Source organism: Chiloscyllium plagiosum, unplaced genomic scaffold, assembly GCF_037043375.1.
Source record: "Chiloscyllium plagiosum isolate Xiang-an unplaced genomic scaffold, Cpla_swu_hap1 HiC_scaffold_1, whole genome shotgun sequence".
In the NCBI taxonomy this organism is placed as follows: domain Eukaryota; kingdom Metazoa; phylum Chordata; class Chondrichthyes; order Orectolobiformes; family Hemiscylliidae; genus Chiloscyllium; species Chiloscyllium plagiosum.
In genome coordinates, this window is record NW_028270139.1 from 137186517 (window position 1) to 137202220 (window position 15704).

At 42.2% G+C, this 15704-nt stretch overlaps 1 protein-coding gene and 1 pseudogene across 1 annotated transcript in view; one reads left to right on the top strand and one right to left on the bottom strand.

Moving 5' to 3' along the window:
- LOC122559788 (uncharacterized) overlaps window positions 1–15704 on the top strand; it is a 50116-nt gene that overhangs the window by 21917 nt on the left and 12495 nt on the right. The window lies entirely within an intron of this gene.
- Window positions 1805–6923, bottom strand: LOC148152230 (uncharacterized; annotated as a pseudogene).

The window sequence follows — 15704 nt, forward strand, 5'->3', positions numbered from 1 at the left end:
AGGCCCTTCGGCCCAACAAGTCCACACCAACCTCTGAAGAGTAACCCACCCAGACCCATTCCCCTACATTTACCCCTTCACCTAACACTATGGGCAATTTAGCCAGGCCAATTCACCTGATCTGCACATTTTTGGACTGCGGGAGGAAACTGGAGCACCCAGAGGAAACCCACGCAGACAATGTGCAAACTCCACACAGACAGTCACCCAAGGCTGGAATTGAACCCAGGACCCTAGTGCTGTGAGGACCACTGAGCCACTGTGCTGCCCCACTTGTGAATGGAACTTTAGCATTGGGCTTGCCATCAAATAAATCACTTTGGTTACTTTTGTTGAAAACCTGTATTCATAACTTAAAAGATTGCCTTGTGGCAAAGCATAAATGGGACATATAGACCTTCATTAAAAGTTAGATTTTTTTTGACAATTGCCTGTGATAACTACAAAGATTTTGCCCTGTTGTTGTTTGTCAAGGCTTGAAAGCTGTGTGAATCCAAAGTCAAGATGGACTCCATTCACTTCCTATGAGCTTTTCTCATTAGTTCTAAAAGCAAGCATAGATGGCCAATTAAAAGAGGAAGAAAGTAAAGTTCAAAAGAATAAAAAATAAACTATGAGCGTAAATTACAAGTCATACAAAAATGGACATTACACACTTCTTTAAATATATAAGAAAAAAAAGAGAAGCTAAAGTGAACATAGGCCTCTTAGAGGTTGACACTTGTGAAATGATAATAGGAAACCAGGAAATGGCAAAAGAGTTGAATGATTAAAAAGGTAAAGTCACCATAGGTCTACCAGACTGACTCTATGAACATAAGGTTACTTTCTCCTTAGAGGGAGACAGTTTAACTTGAAGATTACCATATCAAGTTGAAAAGAAGAGTCCTTTATGGTAACCTCAATCAGTGCAAACATTTAACCCACATTGTTGGCATTATGCTGCTTTGAAAACCAGCCACCCAGCCAACTAAGCTAACCAACTCCTAATTACTTTGCATCAGTCTTCACTGTAGGAGACATTAATAGCATTTCAAAACTACTACTACAAGGGGCTAAAGAGGAAGTGAATGGGGGAGAGAAAACATACAATTACTATTAATAGAGAAAAAATACTAGGGAAACTAATGGGTTAAAGACTTACAAGTCCTGAGGACCTGATGGATTGCATACTAGGATATTAAAGGAAGCAGTTACAGGGACAGTGAATTCTTCTAAAACTAGTAGTATTCTTCTAAAAATGCTTAAATTCTGGAAAATGCTAGAGGATTAGAAAACTGTTACACTCTTATTCCAAAAAGGGAAAATCACACAACACCGGTTATAGTCCAACAGGTTTAACCTGTTAATAAACCTGTTGGACTATAACCTGGTGTTGTGTGATATTTAACTTTGTACATCCCAGTCTAACACCGGCATCTCCAAATCCAAAAAGGAAGAGAGACTATTGGGCAGTTAGCTTAACATTTGTCATTTGGAAACTCTATTACAAAGGATGTAAAATTGAGCATTTAAAAATATGAAATATAGTCAAACAGAGTCAGCATGGTTTCAGGAAGGATAAATCATGCCTGATAAATGTATTGTAATTCTTTGATGAAGTAGCAAACAGGATGGATAAAGAGAAACAATTAAATGTAAAATATTTGGATTTCATCCATCTTTGTATCATCTGCTAACGTAGCCAGAATGCCCTCAGTTCATTTGTCCAGATTGTTAATGTATAAAGTGAAAAGTTGTGGTCTCAACACTGACCTTCGTGGAACACCATTAGTCACCGGCTTCCATACTGAGAAAGACCCTATTATCCGACCCTCTGCCTTCTGCCAAACAGCCAATCTTTCATCCATGCTTGTACCTTGTCTCTAACACCATGGGCCCTTGTCTTATTCAGCAACCTCCTGTATGGCACCTTATCAAAGACCTTCTGGAAGTCCAGATACATAACATTCATTGGTTCTCCTTGGTCTAACATACTCGTTACCTGCTCAAAAAATACTAACAGATTTGTCAAGCATGACTTCCCCTTAATGAAACCATACTGACTTATGGTCTAATAGGTGGGAAGACACATGGTGAGGATCACACAAATAGTGTGCAGAAGGATATAAACAGGTGAAGTGAGCAGGCCAAAAATTGGATATGAAATAAAATGTGAGAAATATGAGGTTATGCACTTTGGCAGGAAGAATAGAGGAACTGAGTATTATATAAATTGTGTCACTTTGTGCATGAATCACAAAAAGCTAGCATCCAAGTTCAGTGGGTAATAGGAAAAACAAATAGATTGTTGATCTCTATTTCAAAGGTAATGAAATATAAAACTAGGGATGTCTTGCTAAAACCATACGAAGCAATAGTTAGGCCACACCTAGAACACTGGCCCCTTATCTAAGATATACTGGCATTGAAAGAAGTCCAGAGAATGTTCACGAGGTTAATCCTGGACATAGAAGAATTTTCTTATGATGAGAGTTTGAGTAGTTTGGTCTTGTATTCATTGGAGTTTAGAAGAATGAAGATTCTTAGAAGACTTAACAAGGAAGATGCAAGTAGATGTTTCCCCTTGTGTGAGAATCTAGGACCAGAGGGAATAATTTCAGAGTAAGGGCTCATCCATTTAAGACAGAGATAAGAAGGATTTTTTCCCTCAGATAATAGTCAATTTGTGGAATCCTTTACTGCAGAGGACTGTCAAGCCTTGATCATTCAACATATTCAAGGCCAAGACAGACAGATTTTTAATCAGTAACAAACTCAAGAGTTATGGGTAAAAAGCAGGAAAGCGGAATTGAGGATTATCAGATTATACATGACTGATAATATGGGCTGAATGGGCTACTTCAGCTACAATGTCTTATGGTCATATCCGTGAATGAATCTAAAATGGCTATAAACTCTTGATCTGAAGGACATGCTCCAATGACAATTGGTTTGCTGATGTTGAAGTGTTGATGAGCTAATACACCCTAAGATGTTTTCTTCATGCCATTAGAAAGGCTGGAGTTGAGGACGAAAAGCTACAGGGTTTCCAGTGGGAAGCTATTAGTTTTATTCCACTTAATGTCCAAATGGAGTAATAAATGGAATGGGTATGGTGGACAATCAGCATCTATCAGACTCAGGGAAACCTTAAATGCTTCAGGGTAGCTGTGCCAGTGATTGTGTCAGGAAGGGGATTCTGGACAGAATGCTGGTGGGTGGTTAGGGGAATTCAGGACACGGAAGCAGCGTGATCTGAAAGACCATACCTACTGGTCTCACAAAAGAATGTATATCAACTTGCTTATACTGGAGAGTTTTATCATCTAGGATGTTCCCTATCAAATGTCCCTACCTAAAACACAATAGATAGAAGGTTTGCTATTCCCTAGCCTTTGATTATTGACAGAGCTGAAAATGTGTTGCTGGAAAAGCGCAGCAGGTCAGGCAGCATCCAGGGAACAGGAGAATCGACGTTTCGGGCATAAGCCCCGATTATTGACATAATTCTTTAGTTCCTGCTTTCCCAACTAAGACTGACTTGTTAAATCTGATGTCTATGGGTTTGAAGTTCTGACCTTCCTTATTTGAGTAGCTTCACTCATCTTGTAATTAATTGACCTGGACCCAACCAGGTGCTTGGCCCAGTGATGTTTCCCCCATCATAAGATTAGAAATGGGGCTGTTTGCTGATGATTGCACAATGTTCAGCACCCTCTATGACTCCTCAGATACTGAAACAGTGCATGCTCAAATGTAACAGGATCTGAACAATCTTCAGGCTTTGGCTGACAAGTGGCAGATAATAATCATGCCACACAAGTGTCAAGCAATGACAATCACCAACAAGAGAGAAGAGAATCTAACCATCTCCCTTGACATTCAATGGAAATGTTTTTGCTGAATTCCCAACATCAACATCCAGGAACTTACTATTCACAAGAAACTGAGTGGACTAGCCATATAAATACTGTGGCTACAAGAGCAGGTCAGAGTCTAGAATTCTGCAGTGAGTAGCTCACCATCTGACTCCCCAAAGCCTGTCCACTATTTAAGACAAGGTACAAGTCAGGAATATAATGGAGTACTCCTCACTTGCTTGGAACAACACTTAAGAAACTCAACATCATTCTGGACAAAGCAGTTTTTTTCTTTGTTGGCTGAATCCACTACCTTCAACATTTACTACTTCCACCATTGATGCACAGTGCTAGCAATATGTTCCACTTACAAAATACACTGTAACAATTCACTGAGGGTCTTTCAACAACATATTCCAAATCAGCAACCTCTACCAGTTTGAACTGCAAGGGCAGTAGATACTTGGAAATATGACCATCTTAAATTCCTCTCCAAACCACACATAATCTTGACTTGGAAAATACTACCATTCCTTCCCTGGCTCTGGACAAATATCCTCAAACTCCATTTTTAACAATTCTGAATGTTGTCATCTAATAATTGGTTGGTAGTGAGCTGACAGATTGCTACCAACTTTGCATGGGCAATAAGGAATGAGCAATAAATGCTGGCCTTGCCACTAACTCCCACATCCCATGAAAGAATATTAAAATTCAATATCAAGATGTTTAACCAACAACTAAAGAAGCATGAATCCAAAGCAATTATTGGATGACAACATTCAGAATGAAGTAAAGCTTTAGATTTTGTTTTTACTTCTGTCATATGATATCATTGGAACTGCACAGAAAATAGCAATGTAGTTGAGCTGATAAATTTGTAGATTTAAATCAAAAATGGAAAGACAGAATTTTATTAAATTGGAGAGGGTACAGAAAAGATTTACCAGGATGTTGAGAGGGCTGGACTGTTTGAGTTATAAGCAGAGGCTGGATAGGCTGGGACCTTTCTCATTGGAGCGTAGGAAGTTGAGGAGTGATCTTCTCGAGGTTTATAAAACCATGAAGGTCATCAACAATGTGAATAGCAAAGCCCTTTTTCCTGGGGTGGGGGGGGAGGAAGCAAGTTCAAAACTAGGGAGCATTAAAGTCAGAAGAGAAAGATTTAAAAGGACCTGAGGGGCAATCTCTTTACACAAAGGGTGGTTCACATGTTGAATAAACTATCAGAGGAAGCGAATATGCAGGTACAGTTACAACATTTAAAAGACATGTGGATTGATACATGAATAGGGAAGATTTAGAGAGATTTGGATCGAATGCAGCCAAATGGGACTAGTTTAGTTTGTGAAAGGTGGATGAGTAGGACCAAAGGGTCTCTTTCCATGCCGTATGAATCTAGGAAGGAAAGGTATGAAGGATAAATAACTTTTGTGGTATGATTAAGTGCATTATTTACAGAGAACATGTTGCCCATTTGTGAACTAGAATTGTACCTCAGTTGCCTTCATACTTTTTATAATGTGGAGGCTGCCGTTGTTAAGACTGGGGTTTTAAGTTAAACATTTTGTTTAATTTCAAAAATATACTTTATTCATAAAATTATTTTAATATCTATATAATTGGTCATGCCATACATACGTAAACATTCCATTTCTTTACATACAGAGATCGGAATTAATCATTCATATGTACAAGTCTGTACATTGATCATCCAGCTCTTTTGCTGAGGCGTCAGCGGAGCCCACTTACTGAGTGGGCCCCCTGTTCTTCTTAGGCAGGCAGACCTTACAGGGTAGTCTTTCCCCACTGTGCCTTGGCAGCAGCTGCCCCAATCTTCAGCACGTCTCTCAACACGTAGTCCTGGACCTTGGAATGTGCCAGTCTGCACTACTCAGTCGGAGTCAACTCCTTCAGATGCAAGATCAACAGGTTTCGGGCACACTAAAAAGCGTCCTTCATTGAGTTGATGATCGTCCAGGCACAGTTGATGTTTATCTCGGTGTGCGTCCTGGGGAACAGATCATAGAGCACGGAGTCCCGCGTCACGGAGCTGCTCGGGACGAACCTTGACAAACACCACTGCATTCATCTCCAGACTTCCTTTGCGTAGGCACATTCCAGAAGGAGGTGTGTGACAGTCTCGTCCCCCCCACAGCCGCTTCGAGGGCAGCGTGCAGTGCGGCTGAGAGTCCAGGCGTGCATAAAGGATCTCACAGGCAGAGCCTTTCTCAGCTAAGCCATGTCTTGCTGCTTGTTGGAAAGTTCTGACGGTGAGGCATTCTGCCAAATGGCTTTGACAATCCGCCCTCTCCTTTTCCCGAAGGGTCTCAAGGACACTACGTGCTGACCACTTCCTGATGGACTTGTGGTCAAAGGTGTTTTTCTTCATAAACTTCTCCACAAAGGACAGGTGATACGAAACGGCCCAACTACTCAGAGCGTTCCGCAGCAGCGAGTCCAGGCCCATCCTTCGCAACACCGGGGACAGGTAGAACCTCAGAACGTAGTGACACTCTGTGTTTGCGTACCGGGTAGCCAGCCACAGCTTGATGCAGCCACACACAAAGGTGGCCATCAGGGTGAGGGTGGCATTGGGTGTGTTTTTTCCCCCGTTGCCCAGATCTTTATACATCAAGTCCCTTCTGACCCAGTCCATCTTTGATCTCCATATAAACTGGAAGATGGCCTGGGTGACTGCAGCGGCACAGGTACTGGGAGTAGGCCAGACCTGGCCACATATAACAACACTAACAGTGCCTCACACCTGATGACCAGGTTTTTTTTCCCATGATGGAGAGCGACCGTAGCTTCCATCTGCCCAGTTTCTGCCTCACTTTGCTGATACGCTCCTCCCAAGACTTGGCGCACGCCCCAGCTCCTCTGAACTAAATACCCAGCACTTTCAGGTGGTCAGTCCTGACGGAGAAGGGGATGAAGGATTGGTCAGCCCAGTTCCCGAAAAGCCTTGCCTTCGCTCTTGTCTCGGTTTACCTTGGCCTCCCAAGGCCATTTCAAACTGATCACATTTGCACATGAATCTGTGCAACAGCGGATCCGAGCAGAAAACGGCGACGTCATCCATGTACAAGGAGGCGTTAACTTGCAGCCCCCCATTGCAAGGAATAGTCACCCCTCTCAGGCTCGCATCCTTCCTGATGGACTTGGCAAATGGCTCTTTGCAACACACAAACAAGGCAGGAGAGAGAGGGCAGCCCTACCTGACTCCAGATCTGACTGGGAAGCTATCTGATTCCCACCCATTGATCGAGACTGCACTGACAATATTGGTGTAGAGCAGTCTGATCCAATTACAGATTCCCTCTCCAAAGCCCATTTTGGAGAGAACATCTCTCATATACGTGTGTGATATCCTGTCAAAGACTTTCTCCTTGTTCAGGCTGATGAGGCAGGTGTCCAACCCCCTGTCCTGCACGTAGGTGATCATATCCCTGAGGAGTGCGAGACTCTCAGCGATCTTCCTGCCCAGTACAGCACAGGTTTGGTCAGGGTGGATCACCAATCTCAGAGCAGACCTGACCCGGTTGGCGATGACCTTTGACAAGATTTTGTAATCCGCATTCAATAGTGAGATTGGTCTCCAATTTTTGAGTTCGTCCCTCTCCCCCTTCCACTTGTAGATGAGGGTGATGATGCCTTTCCTCATGGATTCACTCATGGTACTTGCCCGAAGCATACTGACATACACCTCCAGCAGGTCCTGGCCAATCAAGTCCCACAGAGCGGAATAGAGCTCGACCGGTAAGCCGTCACGTCCGGGAGTTTTATTCTTTTTGAAGGACTTGAGGGCCTTGGTCAGCTCGTCCAGACATAGCGGCTGGTCCAGCCTCTCCTGTGTTCTGTCATCTAAGACCTCCATGATAGAGGACAGGAACGACTGGGAGGCTGTGCTGTCGGTTGGCTTCGAGTCGTAAAGACTGGCATAGAAGGATTTGCTGATCCTCATGATTTCAGCCTGAGATGACGTTATCGAGCCATCTTCTTCCTTCAGGCTGCACACCAGGTTGTAGTCCAACAGGTTTATTTGAAACTGCAAGCTTTCGGAATCCCCACTCCTTCCTCAGGCAGCAATACCTTTAGGTCACCAATACATTTTATGGAGCTCGTCATAATACAAGGAGCAATATCACAACTGAAGGCACTAAGGCAATAACACAATTTGGATAGCTCTAGATTTTGTGTGATTATTGAAAACAGATGATCGTGTACATCTTTCATGAGTGAAAGATGCAAATCTATCTGGTGATTTATTTACCACTTCAAATTACCAAAGAACTTACCCTATGTATCTGTTATACAATCTTATATAAGTTAGTAATTCATTGTGTGTTAGACAGCATACATAGATCACTGGACACTTTAAATGAAATGAAATTTGAGAACATTCCGCAGTTTTTTCCATGGCAGAAGTGAACTAATTTCTCATTCTAAACAATGAAGCATTTGGAAAATTAGCCGTGGGTCACCAGACTGTTCTCTTTTTTTTTTGGTTGCTTGCATTTTACTTCGGGTCATGACAATGGTTATTAAATACCCTTGTTATCGCCTCCTGTCCATCAACTATGCCTCTTTCAATCCGTTAAAGCCTCTTTCTACTACATCTTTCCATCCGGTCTTGGGCTTTCTCTTCTCCTTCCAGGCAACTTCAACTCCATCACTGGTCTCACCACATTTTTCTTCTCTGCAACAATGTTTTTTTCAGCTATTCTTCACACTAGCCTGGCACTACCATCTGCTCTCAGAATAGTTCTTTCTCCTCTGGTCCTTAATCTGTTATGCAAAACAATTACAATGTTCCATATTTTGTCCACAATTTCTAGCTTCTTTTAATGATTTTGTTGCTGCCAGCACCCTGTCCTTCATTTCATCATTTAGTAACATTCCAGCATCATTTCTGTCCATGATAATAAACCTGATGTCCATAACTCATTTTTCTTGTTTTGTTGTATATCAGAATAAATCATTCCCTTTTTGTTACTAACCCTGGCCATCAGTCTAGGGTGGGGACCAGCATTGATACATGTTGACCTGTCAGCACTAATGATTGAGCTATGGGTTACCCTACTGTCATCACTGACAAAACATGTTTGAAATATGAAACTGCAAAATTAGGGATAAAAATAGAAAATATCTGAAAATATTCTGCGGGTCAGGAAGCATTCGGGGACAGAAAAGCACAGCTTTATTGTTTCAAGTATGTGGCCTATCATCAGATCATTCATAATTTTCTAACATTAAAGTACTGTGAACATATAAGACCATTTTCCTGGGCCTGAACCTAACCTGTCTGGATTGCCATGAGCACATCAAATAACATAAATTTGGAGTGCTAATGTAGAGCAATCTTTCCAATATTCATTTGAGCCAGATTATCCAGTAGAAATAGGCATAAACCAGGAAACACTTACATGCACTGTGCAAATGAAAGAAGCAATAACTCAACACAAATGTACAGGTACCATTATACCTCCATTTGGAAATAGTACTATACATAGCTAAGTGTAAGTATATCAACCTTTCATCCCTGGAACCAGATTAAAATCAAGACAAGGCTGAAACCCATTTTCCTAATGCTATAAAAGTGCATTTTCCTTTAATTTATTCAAAAGAGGTCAGTATTTTTGGCACAGTTCTCATTTATTTCCAACTATAGATGCAATAAGAAAGTGGTGATTGCCTTTTTGGCCATTTGCTCTAACTAATTTATATAACTAAGTAAAACAAGGCCACTTCAGAGGACATTTAAGATTTGAATTCCATACAGGACTTGAGTTCCTCAAAATCCCTGGTTAATGAAAAGATTTGTGAATGCTTGTTTTTTTTTAATATTAACATTTTATTCACAAATGCATTGCACTGGATTCAAGTTTTCAAAATACTAGGGTGAGATTGGAACTGAAATGATTCTCAATATTTGTTTAGGCCTTTGAATTACTAGCCCAGTAATGGAAAGAATACACATATAATTTGTTGATTAATCCAATTCCAAATTTATCTAAATTAGCAGCACAAAACTTTGTCATATTTGGTACTCCCAGTCAAAGATACCATAGCATTTTGTGAAGTAAATTAAGTTTACTTTGTGAACCCAAATGAAGTAAAATTTTTGTTTTATTCTTTTGTGGTTGACCCAATTCAAACTTCAGGGACAGAGGATAGTTTGGCCAATCTTTTCATGTACAAGTCCATTTGTCGCAATCTTCAGATAGACCTGCATCTAGGAACGCAGATCAAAGACTTTCTGAAATATCACTAATGGAGGTTTGAGGCACCAATTCTTCTTGTGCTATTTCATTTGAATATAAATGTTACAAGAGCTTATCAATTGACATGGCCTAATGTTTATTAATACTAGTATCATTTGATATTTCCTGTGCAGCCAGTTCTGAATGAAAGGTATTCTATAATAAAGAAAGAAGCTCTTAAGCAGAAGATAGAGAAAAGGTGAATAATTCTTTGCTATACACCGATAGCTGATTTTACAGCTAATGCTCTGACTAAATTGCCTCCACTCTGTATGAATCCACTGCCTTTTCTTAATTGTGACAAAGGTAATCTTTCCCTCTTGATCTTTTCTGTTTGACGGTAGAGTCAAACCATTTTCCTCCAATCTCTGTCCACTGGTTCCAATTTTATCTATCATAGTCAGATATTAATTTCAATTGGCTTCTTTTCCTGCTCTCCCATCCTAATCTCAAGTATCCTGTAGCATCTATTCTTGTTCTCCTTTCAATTCTTAGTTTTAATTCCTCTAGTATTTACATTGTGCCTCTAGTTACATGGAATACAAGCACTGGAATTGTTTCTCTACCTCACCTCCTTACTTTCAGACACTCCTTAAAACTTTCCTTATCTGACCTAATATTTCTTTATATAGCTTAGCATTATACTTTGTTCAAAGTTTGTGTGAAGATTTGTAGCTCGGGTGCTCGTTGTTGTGGTTCTGTTCGCCGAGCTGGAAGTTTTTGTTGCAAACGTTTCGTCCCCTGGCTAGGCGACATCATCAGTGCTTGGGAGCCTCCTGCGAAGCGCTTCTTTGATGTTTCCTCCGGTGTTTATAGTGGTCTGTCCCTGCCGCTTCCGGATGTCACATCGACCTGGACCCAATATACCAACCACTACAGCGGACAGCTGAAACTGACAACCGAAAGCGGCAGGGACAGACCACTATAAACACCGGAGGAAACATCAAAGAAGCGCTTCGCAGGAGGCTCCCAAGCACTGATGATGTCGCCTAGCCAGGGGACGAAACGTTTGCAACAAAAACTTCCAGCTCGGCGAACAGAACCACAGCAATTATACTTTGTTATATAATGTCCCTGCTAAGCGTCTCAGTGCCATTAACATAAGGAAAAATTCACGTTGCCATCTATTTTCTTGCTTCTGTAGTTCGTGTTGACTTGACTATATTTCCAGGGTAATAACATTTTTCTGAGACTCACTTGTCATTTGTGAACAGAGACATTGAATGCTGGCAGACAGCATTGCAGCTGATCCTGTCTTGCCTCATGCAATATTTTCAAAATGGGTCAGAGGGCAATGAGGATTAGCTAAACTTGCTGTTTTCCACCTCTAGTGAGGGCAAATCACATGAGACGCAAAACTGGGATCACTTTGCTCAATATCATTCTTGCAGCATCCTCCAGGGGACAGAAAAATAGAGTTGAGGCCTAGCTGAGATCAGCCATGATCATAAGTGGTGGAGCAGGCTCAAGAGTTTGAATTCCCTATGCCTGCTCCTAGGCCTTATGTTTTTATGCCTTTACAAACTCAGCCCCTGTACAGATTAACATGAATTCTGTGGAGATTAAGTTTGATTTTGTTGATATGGGTACTTGAATTTGCTGTGTTGACAACAAATTCCATAAAAATTAGGAGCACTATAGTCCTCATAGACAATTTCCACTAGACTTTGCTGGAGAAATTATTAGAATGCAATGGCTGAGTAAAGCAGTATGGTCAATGATTAACCAAAAAATAATTTAGATGATTAATTTCTGAATGGAGTTCAACAAAGTTTATTTGATTATTTATTTAATCCTGGCACCAAGAAGAAACATTCAATATTTACTCGCATAATAATAGTTTTCCTGTAGCTTTCATATTTTATAAGTGTATAGGTGGTGCCTGAGCACCTTAAGAAGACAGCTGGAAATTTTAAGAGGAGTGCTGAATTTTGCTTCAAAAAGCAATGCACAAAACAGTCAGCCCCAATCGGCAACCTCATTGTGCTCCAAGTATTACCCAACTTCCTTTAACAACAATAATTGAGAAATGTTGTTAGATTGGAGGTGAGGAGAGCTGGTGTGTGAAGTTGTAATTTACAGTAATTAACTGTGCAATTGTGTCAGTGAGGGAAGCAAAAAGCAGCAAATCTGCAGTACTGCAAGTAGTTCTGGGCAGTAGGATGTATTGCCCTTGGAGAGAGTTTGGCATAGATTTACTAGTACCAAGGGTTAAAGTACAAACTAGATTTGTATTGTCTTGAATTTATAAAGTCAAGGCACAATTTTATTGAAGCTTTCAAGATGCTGGGAGGATGGGACAGAGAGAAATGGAAGAATTTGAACTGCTAGAAAGAATCTGAAAGGTTAGGAGCTAAATTATAAAGCAGAACTTCCAAGATAATAATCTCAGGATTAATGCTTGAGGCATGGGAAAATTGGCATTGGGTAAATAAAGTTAAGGAGTTAAATATCTGATTCAAACATTGGTATGGGTGGATTGGGTTTCAGTTCATGAAGCACAGGCACCAATACTGGATGGATGCAAGTTGTTCCAGTGGGACTATGAACTATACAGAGATCAATTTTCTAGGGAATTGAATAACTAGGTTTGTGAGATGGCTTTAAACTAATAAGAATAAGCAGGGTTTGGGATAGGGGAAAAGGTAGGACCACAAAGCAAAGGAATATGGCAGCATTTCAGGACAGCTATTTGGATAACGATATCCGGAATGGATCAGGAAGAGACCGAGTGTAAAATCATAGAAAAATAGCAGCAAATAGGGCTAAAAGGAAATGTAAAAATGCAAAATTCATGGCTCTTTACTTGAATATTTGGAACAAAATAAATGAATTAATGGTACAAATACAGGTTGAGACATATTACCTTATAGCCACTACTAAGACATTGTTACAGATCAGATCTGAAAACTAAATATTCAGGGAGTATGTGACTTTTCAAAAAGATAGGCAGAAGGAAAAGATGATTGGGTAGCTTTGTTAGTTTTGGATAGAATAAGTACAATGGCAAGAAATGATCTTGGATTAGCAGATGTAGAATCTGTATGGTAGAGTAAGAAATAACAAAAAGATAACACTTGTGTGAATGGTTTATAGGCCCATAACAATAGGTGGGAAGACAAGTGGTAAGGATGATACAACAGTATACAGAAGAACCTAGGCTCTAGTTTAGAAGAATGAGGGGAGTTCTCATAGACACTGATAAAATTCTCCCAGGACCAGACAGGGTAAACACAGGAAGGATGTTTTGAATCACAAGGGAGTCAAGGACCAGGGATCACAGTTTAAGGATATAGAGTAAGCCATTTATGACTCAGCTGAGGAGGAATTTCTTCATCCAGAGAGTGGCAAGCCTGTGGAATTCTGTTGTCACAGAAAGCGATTGAGGCCAAGACATTTGGAGAAAGTGAGGACTACAGATGCTGGGGATCAGTTGAAAGAAAAAATGGAAATGACATCACCCACCTTAAGAAACCAAGACCTATAAATGGAGAGGCAGGAAATCCCACCAGTGCTTCGCCAGAGACTCTCATTGATGATGTTACCTAGTATGGTGATGAAATGACTAAAAACAAACCTTCTAGCTAAGCGAGCTCACTTAGAAAATACTTTTATAAGTTGAGAGAGTGATGATGGAAAAGCACAGCAGGCCCTGCTTCTCAGGATACTGCCTGACCTGGTGTTTTCCAACACCATACTCTCAAGGCCAAGTCATTGAATGCTTTCAAGAAAAAGTGAGATATAGTTCTTAAGGATAAAAGGATCAAAGGGCATGCGGAGAAAACGGGAACAGGGTACTCAGTTGATCAGCATGATCACATTGAAAGCATGGACATCTGGTCAGCATGGATGAGTTGGACTCAAGGGTCTGTTTCTGTGCTATATAACTCTATGACTCCATGGCTTTTTATAAGTTCAGCAGGTAATGGAGAAGGCAATTGGAATGTTGGTCTTTATTTCAAGGAAATGGTATATAAAAAAAAGCAATGTCCTGCTAAAACTATACAAGGCTCTAGTTAGACCACACCTGAAATAGTGTGAGCAGTTTTGGTCTCCTGAATAAAAGTAAGCTATATAGATATTCAAGGTAATCCAGAGAGAGTTTGCAGGTTGATCCATGTATGGAGGGACTGCCTTGTGAGATGAGGTTGTGAGTTGGGCCTGTACTTATTGGAGTTGAGAGGAATAAGAGGAGACCTTATTGAAGCATACAAGATTCTTAGGAGGTTTTATGGGTAGATGCAGGAAAGTTGGTTCTCTTGTGGAAGAGGAGAAAGTGAGGTCTGCAGATGCTGGAGATCAAAGTTGAAACTTTATTGCTGGAACAGCACAGCAGGTCAGGCAGCATCCAGGGAACAGGAGATTCGACGTTTCGGGCACAGGCCCTTCTTCAGGAATGAGCAGAGAGTGTTCAGCAGGAGAAGATAAAAGGTAGGGAGGAGGGACTTGGAGGAGGGGAGTTGGAAATGTGATAGGTGGAAAGAGGTCAAGGTGAGGGTGATAGGTCGGAGTAGGGTGGAGGCGGAGAGGTCAAGAAGAAGACTGCAGGTCAGGAAGGCGGTGCCGGGCTGGAAGGATCCGGCTGAGACAGGGTGGGGGGAGGGGGGATGAAGAAACTGGTGAAGTCCAAGTTCATCCCCTGCGGTTGGAGGGTTCCCAGTCGGAAGATAAGACGCTCCTCCTCCGACCGTCGGGTTGTTGTGGTTTGGCGGTGGATGAGTCCAATGACCTGCATATCCTCGGTGGAGTGGGAGGGGGAGTTGAAATGCTGTGCCACAGGTTGGTTGGGTTGGTTCGTCCGGGTGGCCCAGAGGTGCTCTCTGAATCGCTCCGCAAGTAGGCGGCCTGTCTCCCCAATATAGAGGAGGCCACACCGGCTGCAGCGGATGCAGTAGATGATGTGGGTGGAGGTGCAGGTGAATCTGTGGCGGATATGGAAGTTTCCCTTGGGGCCTTGGAGAGAAGTGAGGGGGGAGGTGTGGGCGCAAGTGTTGCACCTCCTGCGGTTGCAAGGGAAGGTGCCGGGAGTGGTGGTTGGGTCGGTGGGGGGTGTGGATCTGACAAGGGAGTCGCGGAGGGAGTAGTCTCTACGGAAAGCTGATAGGGGAGGGGAGGGAAATATATCCTTGGTGCTGGGGTCTGTTTGGAGGTGGCGGAAGTGACGGCGGATGATGCGCTGTACATGGAGATTGGTGGGGTGGTAGGTGAGGACCAGTGGGGTTCTGTCCTGGTGGCGGTTGGAGGGGCGGGGCTCAAGGGCGGAGGAGCGGGAAGTGGAGGAGATGCGGTGGAGGGCACCGTCGACCACGTCGGGGGGGAAATTGCGGTCCTTGAAGAAGGAGGCCATCTGTGTTGTACGTATTTTGAACTGGTCCTCCTGGGAGCAGATGCGGCGGAGACGAAGGAATTGGGAGAATGGGATGGCGTTTTTACAGGGGGCAGGATGGGAGGAGGTGTAGTCCAGGTAGCTGTGGGAGTCGGTAGGTTTGTAGTAGATGTCCGTGTTGATTCGGTCGCCTGAGATAGAAACAGAAAGGTCTAGGAAGGGGAGGGAGGAGTCCGAGACTGTCCAGGTGAATTTGAGGTCGGGGTGGAA